Below are 14432 nucleotides of genomic sequence, written 5' to 3' on the forward strand. Positions count from 1 at the left end.
TTTAATTCAACATGATAATCAAGTTAGTGTTGATGAATTGCTGGGAATATTTTATTTTTTGTTACATTTGTACCCCACGCTTTCCCACTCATGGCAGGCTCAATGCGGCTTGCATGGGGCAATGGAGGGTTAGGTGACTTGCCCAGAGTCACAAGGAGCTGCCTGTGCCTGAAGTGGGAATCAAACTCAGTTCCTCAGTTCCCCAGGACCAAAGTCCACCACCCTAACCACTAGGCCACTCCTCCACTCATGTGTGTGGAAATGCAGACTTGCACTAGTAAAATTTATAACAGCAATTACATAAGTAATTACCGACATAGAATTTGTCCTTAGTGCACAGCATCTTGGCACTTAGTTTTAGACTTGTAGAGAATTACCCCCTATGAGGCCTGATATTCAGCCACCGGCGATCAGCATTTTGTTGGCCGCTGCAGGTGCTAAACCCAGAAATTTAATGCCTGGCCAATTTCTGGGTTTGCGGCGCTGGCTAACACACAAAAGTTGGTTAAGTGCAATATTCAGCACTTAACTGACCATGGCTTGGAGTGGAACGGGTAGACGTGAATCGTTTGTTTACTCTTTCCAAAAATACTAGGACTAGGGGGCATGCAATGAAGCTACAAAGTAGTAAATTTAAAACGAATCGGAGAAACTTTTTCTTCACTCAACGTGTAATTAAACTCTGGAATTTGTTGCCAAAGAATGTGGTAAAGGTGATTAGTTTAGCAGGGTTTAAAAAAGGGTTGGACGGCTTCCTGAAGGAAAAGTCCATAGACTATTATTAAAATGACTTGGGGGAAATCCACTGCTTATTTCTGGGATAAGCAGCATAAAATGTATTGAACTTTTTTGGGATCTTGCCAGGTACTTGTGACCTGGATTGGCCACTGTTGGAAACAGGATGCTGGGCTTGAGGGACCTTTGGTCTGTCCCAGTATGGCAATACTTATGTACTTAAGTACTTATGCAATGTATTTGTATACATATATTTTTTTAATTTTTATTGAAGTTGCTGGAGATGGAACCCATGGGCAAACATTGTGCCATTACAATATCATGCAAGCAAACTGCCTTGTGCGTAGACACCAATATTTCAAAATGATTATGGTACCAAACCCAATACAAATTACCTCTCCCTGGAAATGACGAAGGAGCTTGTCCAATATTGGGGATACTCAGCACCCACTGGCACTCACAGAGCTGGCTCCTCTGCCGGGGGGGGGGCCTATTTTGCCCAGTTTTCCTGACCTGGAATGTAAACCTGATGCTCTGGCACCTGAAAGGAACAGAAAGAACCAAAGCTTGCCAACCTCAAGTAGAGCAGACGTTATTCACATGTTTGTTTTTCCAATAGTGAAGTCCTTCACTTTAATTGCCTTTAAGTGTTTACCTTCCTGTTACAACTAATGTGAAGACAATTCCTTTCTCTCAGGTGATTCATTTGGTGAATGGTCCGCATATGTTGAATGGGGATGTTCAGAAGATGTTACCATTGGCTGTGGAAGGAGAGGTATGTTTTGAATGGAAGAGATCATAGCCAAGGGGAAAAAAGCATCACCAACCTTTTTTTTTTTTTTGTTACATTTGTACCCTGCGCTTTCCCACTCTTGGCAGGCTCAATGCGGCTTACATGGGGCAATGGAGGGTTAAGTGACTTGCCCAGAGTCACAAGGAGCTGCCTGTGCCTGAAGTGGAAATTGAACTCAGTTCCCCAGTTCCCCAGGACCAAAGTCCACCACCCTAACCACTAGGCCACTCCTCCACTGTTGCTACCATTTGACATTCTACATGGAATGTTGCTATTCCACTAGCAACATTCCATGTAGAAGACGGCCCTTGCAGATCACCAATGTGGCTGCGCAGGCTTCTACATGGAATGTTGTTAGTGGAATAGCAACATTCCATGTAGAATCTCCAATAGTAGCAACAGAATCTCCAATAGTAGCAACATTCCATGTAGAATCTCCAATAGTATCTATTTTATTTTTGTTACATTTGTACCCTGCGCTTTCCCACTCATGGCAGGCTCAATGCGGCTTACATGGGGCAATGGAGGGTTAAGTGACTTGCCCAGAGTCACAAGGAGCTGCCTGTGCCTGAAGTGGGAATCGAACTAAAGAGTTCAGCACCAGAATATACCTACAGACTACATTGGCAGAGAGAGACCAAAAGCGACCATTTAGTCTGCCCTTGTGTTTTTATACTGTGGTCTTCTACTCGGACTCAGCTTGAAGTTTTTATGCAATGCCTGAATTCTTTAGATTCTAATCTTCGGTTTTCTATGCAGGTAGAAAATCAACAGATACCTTTCTTGGTTGTCTTGGTTGTGAAGCAAGGCACTTACATAGTAACATAGTAACATAGTAGATGACGGCAGAAAAAGACCTGCATGGTCCATCCAGTCTGCCCAAGACAAACTCATATGTGTATACCTTACCTTGAATTTGTACCTGTCCTTTTCAGGGCACAGACCATATAAGTCTGCCCAGCAGTATTTCCCGCCTCCCAACCACCAGTCCCGCCTCCCATCACCGGCTATGGTACAGACCGTACAAGTCTGCCCTCCCCTATCCTCTCCTCCCAATCCCAATCATGGAATCGGAGGTAGGGTATTATTATGGATTAAGAACTGGTTGAAAGATAGGAAGCAGAGAGTAGGATTGCGTGGCCAGTATTCTCAGTGGAGGAGGGTAGTTAGTGGGGTCCCGCAGGGGTCTGTGCTGGGTCCGTTGCTTTTTAATGTATTTATAAATGACCTAGAGATGGGAATAACTAGTGAGGTAATTAAATTCGCCGATGACACAAAATTATTCAGGGTCGTCAAGTCGCAGGAGGAATGTGAACGATTACAGGAGGACCTTGCGAGACTGGGAGAATGGGCGTGCAAGTGGCAGATGAAGTTCAATGTTGACAAGTGCAAAGTGATGCATGTGGGTAAGAGGAACCCGAATTATAGCTACGTCTTGCAAGGTTCCGCGTTAGGAGTTACGGATCAAGAAAGGGATCTGGGTGTCGTCGTCGATGATACGCTGAAACCTTCTGCTCAGTGTGCTGCTGCGGCTAGGAAAGCGAATAGAATGTTGGGTGTTATTAGGAAGGGTATGGAGTCCAGGTGTGCGGATGTTATAATGCCGTTGTATCGCTCCATGGTGCGACCGCACCTGGAGTATTGTGTTCAGTACTGGTCTCCGTATCTCAAAAAAGATATAGTAGAATTGGAAAAGGTACAGCGAAGGGCGACGAAAATGATAGTGGGGATGGGACGACTTTCCTATGAAGAGAGGCTGAGAAGGCTAGGGCTTTTCAGCTTGGAGAAGAGACGGCTGAGGGGAGATATGATAGAAGTGTATAAAATAATGAGTGGAATGGATCGGGTGGATGTGAAGCGACTGTTCACGCTATCCAAAAATACTAGGACTAGAGGGCATGAGTTGAAGCTACAGTGTGGTAAATTTAAAACGAATCGGAGAAAATTTTTCTTCACCCAACGTGTAATTAGACTCTGGAATTCATTTCCGGAGAACGTGGTACGGGCGGTTAGCTTGACGGAGTTTAAAAAGGGGTTAGATAGATTCCTAAAGGACAAGTCCATAGACCGCTATTAAATGGACTTGGAAAAATTCCGCATTTTTAGGTATAACTTGTCTGGAATGTTTTTACGTTTGGGGAGCGTGCCAGGTGCCCTTGACCTGGATTGGCCACTGTCGGTGACAGGATGCTGGGCTAGATGGACCTTTGGTCTTTCCCAGTATGGCACTACTTATGTACTTATGTACCACCCCCTCTTCCCCCTACCTGCTCCGCCACCCAATTTCAGCTAAGCTTCTACAGTTTATTCTAAATCAGTTGACAAAAATAACTGTTTATGGGGTCCTTTTACTAAGGTGCGCCAAATAATGGCCTGCGCTCGTGTAGATGCATGTATTGGAATGTGCGCAGGTCCATTTTTCAGCGCATCTGCAATAAAGGCCTTTTTTTTGGCCGAAAATGGATGAGCGGCAAAATGAAAATTGGCGCGCGTGTCCATTTTGGGCCTGAGACCTTACTGCCATCCATTCACTTAACGGTAAGGTCTCACTCGTTAACTGGGCAGTAATTGTCAGCACGAGTACAATGCCGATTACCGCCCGGTTAGCACCATGTACCGGAAAATAAAAATATATTTTCCGGCGAGCATACTGGACATGCGTAAAAATGAAATTACCAACTGGGCCACGTTCCGAATTGGCACACGTTGGGCGCACGTAGGCGCCTACGCGGCTTAGTAAAAGGGCCCCTATATTATACTAGTTGTCATCCTTGGCGGCTAAAGAACACTGTTCTATCTGTCACTTTTTGAGAATTCGCCGCATGTGTTGCTCAGCTTAACAATTTAGTCAACAAGCAGATATCTTGAAACAAATATTTTTAGCTAAGGGGTATCCTGTTTCAGTGATCAAGAAAGCATTTTAGGAAGCTCTTGGTGTTTCAAGATACTAAATCCAAACAGAAGGACAAGTGTTTTGAATCATTCAGTGGTAGCTTCTAATGTAGCCAGTATTAATTATCATCACTGACATGTTTAGTTACACCAAATATTTCAACCAGGACTATGTATAGCATATTCTTGGGGGAAGAACATCAGAAATCAAATTGTTAAATCTCAACAAATTAAATCCCAAGACAATACCATTGGTTGTCATCGGCCTTGTAGGCATTCTGATTTTTGTGATAGCACTCTAACAGTTTCAGAATGGGTACATCCTGCAAGTCAGAGGAAATACAACTTGCATCGTCAGACAAATTGCGAGTCTAGTTTTCTTATGTATTTATATCATTATATGACTGTGTCAAAAATTATACGTGGGACACACGGCCAGAAAGACCAGGACCTGCTTAATTGAGGACCATAGCAGACTCAACACTCAGACTTTGCCTGCCCCCATGGTTTAAAACTATGGGGAAAGGGTTTGCACATTAGCAGGGTCATAATCGAAAGAGAAGGGCGCCCATCTATCGACACAAATCGGGAGATGGGCATCCTTCTCTCAGGGTCGCCCAAATTGGCATAATCGAAAGCCGATTTTGGGCATCCTCAACTGTTTTCCATCGCGGGGATGACCAAAGTTCATGGGGGCATGTCAGCAGTGTAGCGAAGGTGGGATGGGGGCTTGGTTAAAAGATGAGGGTCCTCGGACGATAATAGAAAAAAAGGGCGTCCCTGACGAGCATTTGGCCGACTTTACTTGATCCCTCTTTTTTCACGGCCAAGCCTCGAAAAGGTGCCCGAACTGACCAGATAACCACCGGAGGGAATCGGGGATGACCTCCCCTTACTCCCCCAGTGGTCACCAACCCCCTCCCATCCCAAAGAAATAAATTAAAATACATTTTTGCCAGCCTCTATGCCAGCCTCAAATGTCATACCCAGCTCCAACACAGCAGTATGCCGGTCCCTGGAGGAGTTTTTAGTGGGTGTAGTGCACTTCAGGCATGCGGACCCAGGCCCATACCCCCCCACACCTGTTACACTTATGATGGTAAATGTGAGTCATCCAAAACCCACCCGAAACCCACTGTCCCCACATGTAGGTGCCCCCTTCATCCCTAAGGGCTATGGTAGTGGTGTACAGTTGTGGGGAATGGGGTTTGGGGGGGTTGGGGGGGGGCTCAGCACCAAAGGTAAGGGAGCTATGCACCTGTGAAGTCCACTGCAGTGCCCCCTAGGGTGCCCGATTGGTGTCCTGGCATGTGAGGGGGACCAGTGCACTACAAATGCTGGCTCCTGCATTTGGTCGTTTCTGAGATGGATGTCCTTGGTTTCGATTATCGCCGAAAATCTGAAACAACCAAGTCTAGGGACGACCAAATTTAAGGATTTGGACATCTCTTATGGGGAAGGGGGCACCTACATGTGGGTACAGTAGGTTTGTGGTGGGTTTTGGAGGGCTCGCTGTTTCCTCCACAAACATAACAGGTAGGAGGGGATGGGCCTGGGTCCGCCTGCCTGAAGTGCACTGCACCCACTAAAACTGCTCCAGGGACCTGCTTACTACTGTGATGGACCTGATAATGACATCTGAGGCTGGCATAGAGGCTGGCACAAAATATTTTTAAAGATATTTTTTGAGGGTGGGAGGGGGTTAGTGACCACTGGGGGAGTAACAGGAGGTCATCCCCGATTCTCTCCAGTGGTCATCTGGTCATTTCGGGCATCTTTTTGTGCCTTGGTCATAAGAAAAACACGACCAGGTAAAGTCGTCCAAGTGTTTGTCAGGGACGTCTTTGTTTCTTTCGATTATGGGTCAAGGACGTCCAAGTGTTAGGCATGTCCAAGTCCCACCCTCACTATGCCTCCGATATGCTCTCTTAAGCTTTGGCCATCCCTGCGACGGAAAGCAGTTGGGGATATCCAAAAACGGCTTTCGATTATACTGATTTGGATGACCCTGTGAGAAGGACACCCATCTTCCGATTTATGTCAAAAGATGGGCGTCCTTGTCAAAAATGAGCCCTATAGGGGGTGGGTTTATAATGCAAACATCCCAATATATGTAAATTTGTCATGTATACACATTGTGGAGAAACCCACAATGGGTTGGGTCTCCAGGAAAGGTTTGGACACTTTCCTTTGCTGACTAGATTTGAGACCTTTGGGTTTGAACTTTTATGTGGAACATCTGAGCTCCTCACCTTAAAAAAGGTTCCTTACCCAGGAGCTTGTAGGGATGGACTGTCATTTGAAATGAATATCGTTCGCTGAAGAGTGTGCACTGTTTGTATATAGTAACATAGTAAATGATGGCAGATAAAGACCTGTACGGCCCATCCAGTCTACCCAACAAGATAAACTCAGGCTGGATTCTGTAAATGGCACCCAAAGTTAGGCGCTATTGAGATCTGCGCTAAGCGCCGATTCTATAAACATTGCTCAGTGGTAATTGACCTTTATAGAAAAGTGCGATTTCCAGATCCAATGTTGGGTCAAGGACTTACACTTGCTGAAACCTGGTGTAAATCCTTCCTTCAGTTGGGCGTGGAAATTCAAGTATGTCATAAAATGGCGCCAAATTTCTGGGAACACCCCTGACCCATCCATGCCCCTCCCATGGCCATGTGCACTTTAGAACTTGGGCGCAATTATTACAGAGTACGTTTAGTGAATTGTGTGCATAAATTCTAATTATTGTCAATTATTGCTTGTTAGGTGCTATTATCAACACTGATTAGCTTGTTGAGCCAATTAAGTTACATAAGTACATAAGTAATGCCATACTAGGAAAAGACCAAGGGTCCATCGAGCCCAGCATCTTGTCCATGACAGCGGCCAATCCAGGCCAAGGGCACCTGGCAAGCTTCCCAAACGTACAAACATTCTATACATGTTATTCCTGGGCTTTTGGATTTTTTCCAAGTCCGTTTAGTAGCGGTTTATGGACTTGTCCTTTAGGAAACCGTCCAACTTCTTTTTAAACTCTGCTAAGCTAACCGCCTTCACCACATTTTCCGGCAATGAATTCCAGAGTTTAATTACACGTTGGGTGAAGAAAAATTTTCTCCGATTTGTTTTAAATTTACTACACTGTAGTTTAATCGCATGCCCCCTAGTCCTAGTATTTTTGGAAAGCGTGAACAGACGCTTCACATCCATCTGTTCCACTCCACTCATTATTTTATATACCTCTATCATGTCTCCCCTCAGCCGTCTCTTCTCCAAGCTGAATAGCCCTAGCCTCCTTAGTCTTTCTTCATTCTGTATTGATATAGAATGCGCTTAGACTTCAGTGCAGAACATTAGGGGGCGCTATATAGAATCCAGTCCATCAGCTGTAGAACTGCACATTTCTGTAAACCTGTTAACACTGTCAGCAGCAGTGACTTTGACCATGACATCCCCATGGCTGTTATTCTAGTCCTCAAGGCTTTCGTTCAGACCTGGCTTGGCCTCTTTGTCTTCAGCGTACCAACTTGGCTTCATCCCAGTTATTTTATTTTTTTTATCCCACACCTCAGTTTATCCCATCCAGTTTCTTTTCAGTGCTACAAAAAAAAAAAAAAAAAAATATTGACTAACGAAAAACCCCTTAGCAGGCAGGTAAATAAGACAGGAGGCATGAACTCTGAGAAAAGAGAAAGAAAGGAACAGATGAAACACGGAAAGCGTGTTCAGGCAAGATCTGTTTCTGTGGCATAGGAGGTTCTCTGGCAAGCAGAAAAGTGCTCAACTTTGATATTCCCACCATGATCAGGGGACCTTCACCCAAATTGCAAGAGGACGTACTGGGTTTTAAGCTAATTTGATTAGTGCTTATAGCTTTGGAAGAGATTGAGTCGCACTGCGAGGCCAATCGAACCATCACGGCTCCTGTTACAAGATCATATGGACGGGCAGCCAGAAAATTTTCATTTTGATTTTTTTCCCTTTTTTTTCTCATTTCACAAAGAATGTCGTTAATAGTGTACACAATTTGCACTTGGGGGAATTTTATAAATGGTGCCAGAAAGATCGCCACTAAGTGTAATTCTGCCCTACACTCTATTGTATAACATGGAGAAGGTAGTGACGGCAGCTGGCCTTGCTGAGTTTAAAGGGGGTCTGGACACATTTCTGAAGGAAAAGTCCATTGATCGTTATTAAATTTTGGGGTTTTTGCCAGGTTCTTGGGGCCTGGATTGGCCGCTGTCGGAGACAGAGTGCTGGGCTTGATGGACCTTTGGTCTTTTCCCAGCGTGGCAGTGCTTATGTGTGCCTAAATTTCATAGTGCAGAACTCAAAAGTGCACGTGGCCATGGGTCAGGGGTGTTCCCAGAAATTTGGTGCCATTTTATGAAATGGTTAAATTTCCTCACCCAACTGATGGAAGGATTTACACCAGGTTTCAGCAGAGTTGGACCTGGGAATCTGCTCTAACCACTTTTCTATTAAAGGTCACTTACCACTGAGCAATGTTTATAGAATCAGACCTTAGCGCAGATCTTAATAGCGCCTAACTTTGGGCGCTATTTACTACTACTACTACTACTTAGCATTTCTATAGCGCTACAAGGGTTACACAGCGCTGTACAAGTTAAAACATGGGGAAGGACAGTCCTTGCTCAAGAGAGCTTACAATCTAAAGGTAACAAGCTATGTAGTCAGTGTAGGTATCATGAATGGGGAAGGTGGTTAGGCGCCATCCCCATTCATGATACCTACACTGACTACATAGCTTTACTCAATATTTACTCAATCCAGCCTTTGTACACTCTTACCAGTGAACGATATTCATTTCAAATGACAGCCCATCCCTACAAGCTCCCGGGTAAGGAATCTTCTTTAAGGTGAGGAGCTCAGATGTTCCACATGAAGGCTCAAACCCAAAGGTCTCAAACCTAGTCAGCAAAGGAAAGTATTCAAACCTTTCCTGGACACCCAACCCATTGTGGGTTTCTCCACAATGTATATGCATGGCAAATTTACATATATTGGGATGTTTGCATATAAACCCACCCCCTATATGCAAATGTACTTTATTTATTTATTATTACATTTATATCCCACATTTTCCCACTGATTGCAGGCTCAACGTGGCTTACATAAATCTGTAGTAAGGTTGCAGCGCAAGAAAAAACAGTTATACAAATTGATACTAAGATAGGAAATAACAATTAAACAGCAATAGGCAAGAGAAATTAACAGGTAATTAGTGTCCTTGAATCTTATTAATGGTGGGAGTTAATTAAAATTAAGTTTAACCTGGAGAATAAGCCTTGTTAAACAATACTGATTTCTGTAATTTTCTGAAGTTTAGGTAGTTCTGGGTGGATTTTACCGATTTGGTTAGAGCATTCCACAGTTGAGTGCCTACTATGTACGCAAAGTTGGAGGCATAAATTGACTTGTATTTAAGGCCATTACAGTCTGGATAGTGCAAGTTCAGGTATGATCGTGAGGTACTAAATCTGTTTCTGGGTGGTAAGTCAATCAACTCAAGCATATATTTCGGGACTTCACCGAAGATTATCCTGTGGATTAGTGTACATATTTTAAAGGCTACTTGTTCTTTTATGGGGGAGCCAGTGCAGAGTCTCTCGAAGTGGTTTTGCAGATTCGAGTTTGGGTTTTCCAAAGATCAGTCTCGTATTCATTGCAGATATCCTAAAACCCAACTGGATGTGGGGTCACCAGAACAGTTTGAGAATTTACTGGCTTGAAATAGTCACTGACAGCGTTTTTACCGTGTGCACAAAATTAGCGCGTGCTAACTGCGTTGGCACCCATAGGAATATTTTTTTTTTAATTATAATTTTTTATTGAATTTACTTTATACAACTCAAAAGAGATAATGAAATACATATAGCAATTACAATTTCCTTTATACAGACTGATGCCTTAATAAAGTTATGATTAAAGAGAAAAATATATTATATTACTTCGACCTTAAAAAATTATAGTAATAATATGATCCAAGAGAGAAAAAATTACATTTAACATTCAAGAAAGAATGAATAAAAAGAAAAAATTAATACTGCTCCCCAGTGCTTCGTCTCAAGCCTATCTTATGCAGTATGCGTCTGTGATTCAACTATTACCACTACTTCTTCCTCTCTATGTAATAGAAACTCCTCCAATTGTTTTGGCTCAAAAAATTGGAAATGATTAGTTTGATATAATATACAACAAATACAGGGGAATTTCAAAACAAAATTAGCTCCAAGAGCCAGAGTCCTCGCCCGGAGGGCCAGGAATGCCCTGCGCCTCTTCTGAGTTTCCTTAGAGAGATCAGGATAAACTCTAATTTTAGAGCCAAAAAATAAGGAATCCAAATGTCTAAAGGAAAGTTTCAACACTGCGTTCCTGTCCATTTCAAAGGCGAAGGTTACCACCACTGTAGTTTTTTGAGTAATTACTTCCAACGATGACTCTAGGAACTCTGTCAAGTTCATACCCTCTCCTTTTTGAGTAGGCAAAATATCTCCATCTCTCGGCACCCATAGGAATATTGTGGGTGTCTACACAGTTAGCGCACGCTAAAAGCACTAACGCACCTCTAGCGTGACTTAGAAAACGGGGGCCCTAAATGCCAAAGATCCTATAAAATAATTCTCACCACCAACGTCCTAATGTGTCTGCCTGTGTCCGTGGCTCCTGGAGTTGCTGAGCTAGGCTCCGTAGCCAGGATGATGTCACTCACAGCTGATTCCCAGGCAGGGGGAGGAGTAGGGAAACACGTGTTTCCCTACTCCTCCCCCTGCCTGGGAATCAGCTGTCAGTGCACGGCTCCCTGCCACTTCGGAGCAAGTGGTTTTCATATGGTGTAGAAGATCTGAGAGTGATTGGAGAGCGGGAAAGCTAAAGGAAAACCAAGTCGAACTGCTGAAACAGACAAAGAACCTTAGCACTTTATCGAGAACAGCAAAATAAAGAGAAAGAGAGCTTTCACACTGGATGAGTTGTGTAACTATAAGAAAATTCATCCAGTTTGCATCCCAGTCAACTATTAAAATGGGAAGCATGAGGTTCTTCAGAAAATGATGCCTTCCTGGTTTGGCCAGGCTATTTATTATCAGCCCAGTAAACAACGTATAAATATACCATCCAAACAGAAACTGGTGCTAAGCTGTATTGGCTCTCCAAAATATAGGCATGCCCACCTATGACAGGTGAATGGCTGGGGTAAACTGGGGGGCTTAAGTGCCCCATGCAACACACGCAGGTGACAATATTCTATAAGTTACACACGTCACATGGTGACACACCCGTGGCCCGCTTACACTCCATTCACTTGTACGCTCCCTCACAGTCAGGCGCTAATCCCCGGGTTCTATAAACGGCTCACATATTTTCACTATCCTGAAATCTGAGCGCAACTAAATAAGCTAACAAGCCAATTAGTGCCAAGAATCGGGTGCTCTCAATCAATAATCGGTGTTAATTGGCAACAATTTGGATTTGTGTATGCAACTTGATAAGCACCATTCTACAAAGATCTGCAAGCAAATCTTAAAGCACGTAATTTTTTTTTATTTATTTATTTTATTTTTACATTTGTATCCCACATATTTGTAGGCTCGATGTGGCTTACATAGTACCAAACAGGCCTTTGCAGGCTCCGGTGTGAACAAATACAGGGTGATGTTGTGGTAAGATCAAGTTCATGTGGCACAGCCACACTAGGGAATTGGAGAACGGAAGAGTTGTATTTTTTTTTTTTTTGTTACATTTGTACCCCGTGCTTTCCCACTCATGGCAGGCTCAATGCGGCAGGCAATTAAGGGTTAAGTGACTTGCCCAGAGTCACAAGGAGCTGCCTGTGCCTGAAGTGGGAATTGAACCCAGTTCCCCAGGACCAAAGTCCACCACCCTAACCACTAGGCCACTCCTCCACTGTTGCTACTATTTGAGATTCTACATGGAATGTTGCTATTCCACTAGCAACATTCCATGTAGAAGTCGGCCCTTGCAGATCACCAATGTGGCCGCACAGGCTTCTGCTTCTGTGAGTCTGACATCCTGCACGTATGTGCAGGACGTTAGACTCACAGAAACAGAAGCCTGCGCAGCCTTCTACATGGAATGTTGCTAGTGGAATAGCAACATTCCATGTAGAATCTCAAAGAGTAGCAACATTCCATGTAGAATCTCCAACAGTATCTATTTTATATTTGTTACATTTGTACCCTGCGCTTTCCCACTCATGGCAGGCTCAATGCAGCTTACATGGGGCAATGGAGGGTTAAGTGACTTACCCAGAGTCACAAGGAGCTGCCTGTGCCTGAAGTGGGAATTGAACTCAGTTCCTCAGGACCAGAGTCCACCACCCTAACCACTAGGCCACTCCTCCACTATGTTGTATTACGTCCATTACGTGCTTTAGTTTGGTTGTGTTGCGGAGATTAGGCATTTAAATTGGATCGGTAGGGTATGCCTTTTTAAACAGGTTGGTTTTGAGTGATTTCCGGAAGTTTAGGTGGTCGTACGTCGTTTTCAAGGCTTTTGGTAATGCGTTCCACATTTGTGTGCTTATGTAGGAAAAACTAGATGCGTAAATTGTTTTGTATTTAAGTCCTTTGCAGCTTGGGTAGTGCAGATTTAGATAAGATCGTGTTAATTCGGATGTATTTCTAAATTTGTAATTCAAAATAGGGTGTGGCCATGAGAGAGGCATGGGTGGAGTGGGGGGGGGGGGGTGTTCCCTAAAGATGCACGCAGTATTACTGAACACTGGGGATCCACACCTAATTTCAGCTGGTGCAAATCCTCGCGCTCAAATTTTGACGCAGAAATCGGCTCTAAGCATTATTCTATAAATGGCACCAAACTCAGAGCCTGGAACTCGGAGGAGAGGGGGGGAAGAGGAGAGGGGGGCCTGGAACTCGGAGGACAGAGAGGGAGGGAGGGCAGGGGCCTGGAACTCGGAGGAGAGGGAGGGAGGGGGGGGCCTGGAACTCGGAGGACAGGGAGGGAGGGAGGGAGGGCAGGGGCCCGGAACTCGGAGGAGAGGGAGGGAGGGGGGCCTGAAACTTGGAGGACAGGGAGGGAGGGAGGGCAGGGGCCTGGAACTCGGATGAGAGGGGGGGAGGGAGGGGGCCAAGCTGGAACTCGGAGGATAACCTTGCTAGCGCCCGTTTCATTTGTGTGAGAAACGGGCCTTTTTTTACTAGTTATTCTATAAACGGCACCCAACTCAGAGCGCCGTTATTAGAACAGAACTCCATGCGGATTTTTTCGGTGCTGGTTTTTGAGTATCGTTTAATGAATTTAACCCTAAGTAATTTTGCAGCGTTGCATCAAGCGCTTTCAGATAGACGCGCAAGCGTCAATTATTGGTGTCCATGATGCATTTAAGAGCGAGACTTCTGCGATCTATGTGCAGATTTGGCACTTAGCATTGGTTTGCAGGTGGTAAGGACTTGTTGCCACACAAGTGACTGTCGGGCTGTTGCTTGGAAAGGTAACTGATATCTCGTGTTTCAAGTGATGCCAAGTTCCAAATCAGAGACCTCTGGGTGCACGAGGTGAGCGTCTCTCAGACAATGGCTCCCATGCGCCCTTATAGAATTCCTGCTGCAGGCAGACAGCATCAAAGCGGAGGAGGAGAGGGAATGAGATCGGAATGCAAAACAAAGGCCGGGGAAGCCCGAAATAAAATAATTATACACAGCTCCATGACCAAGTATAATGGAAAGGACATTTTAAGTAGCACTGGAACTTTACAAAAATGCCGGAAGGAGGATTTCTTAGCAGAAAGATCCAGGAACTATGCTTAAATTCAAGACGGTTTTAGAAAGGTGGTTTTAGATGTTGTTATTTTTTTTTTCTTTGTAGGGCTGAGGGAAGGTGCCAAGCTGATGACATGAAAAGCAGTGGTTGCTTGTCTCAACCACTCCTCGGTTTATGCAGTGACAAGGAGCAGTAGGAGGAGCCAGAGGAAGTAGCTCAGAAAGGGGGAGAGGAGGGTCCCCTGACCATG

The sequence above is a fragment of the Microcaecilia unicolor genome, chromosome 10 (genome assembly GCF_901765095.1).
Source record: "Microcaecilia unicolor chromosome 10, aMicUni1.1, whole genome shotgun sequence".
Lineage (NCBI taxonomy): Eukaryota > Metazoa > Chordata > Amphibia > Gymnophiona > Siphonopidae > Microcaecilia > Microcaecilia unicolor.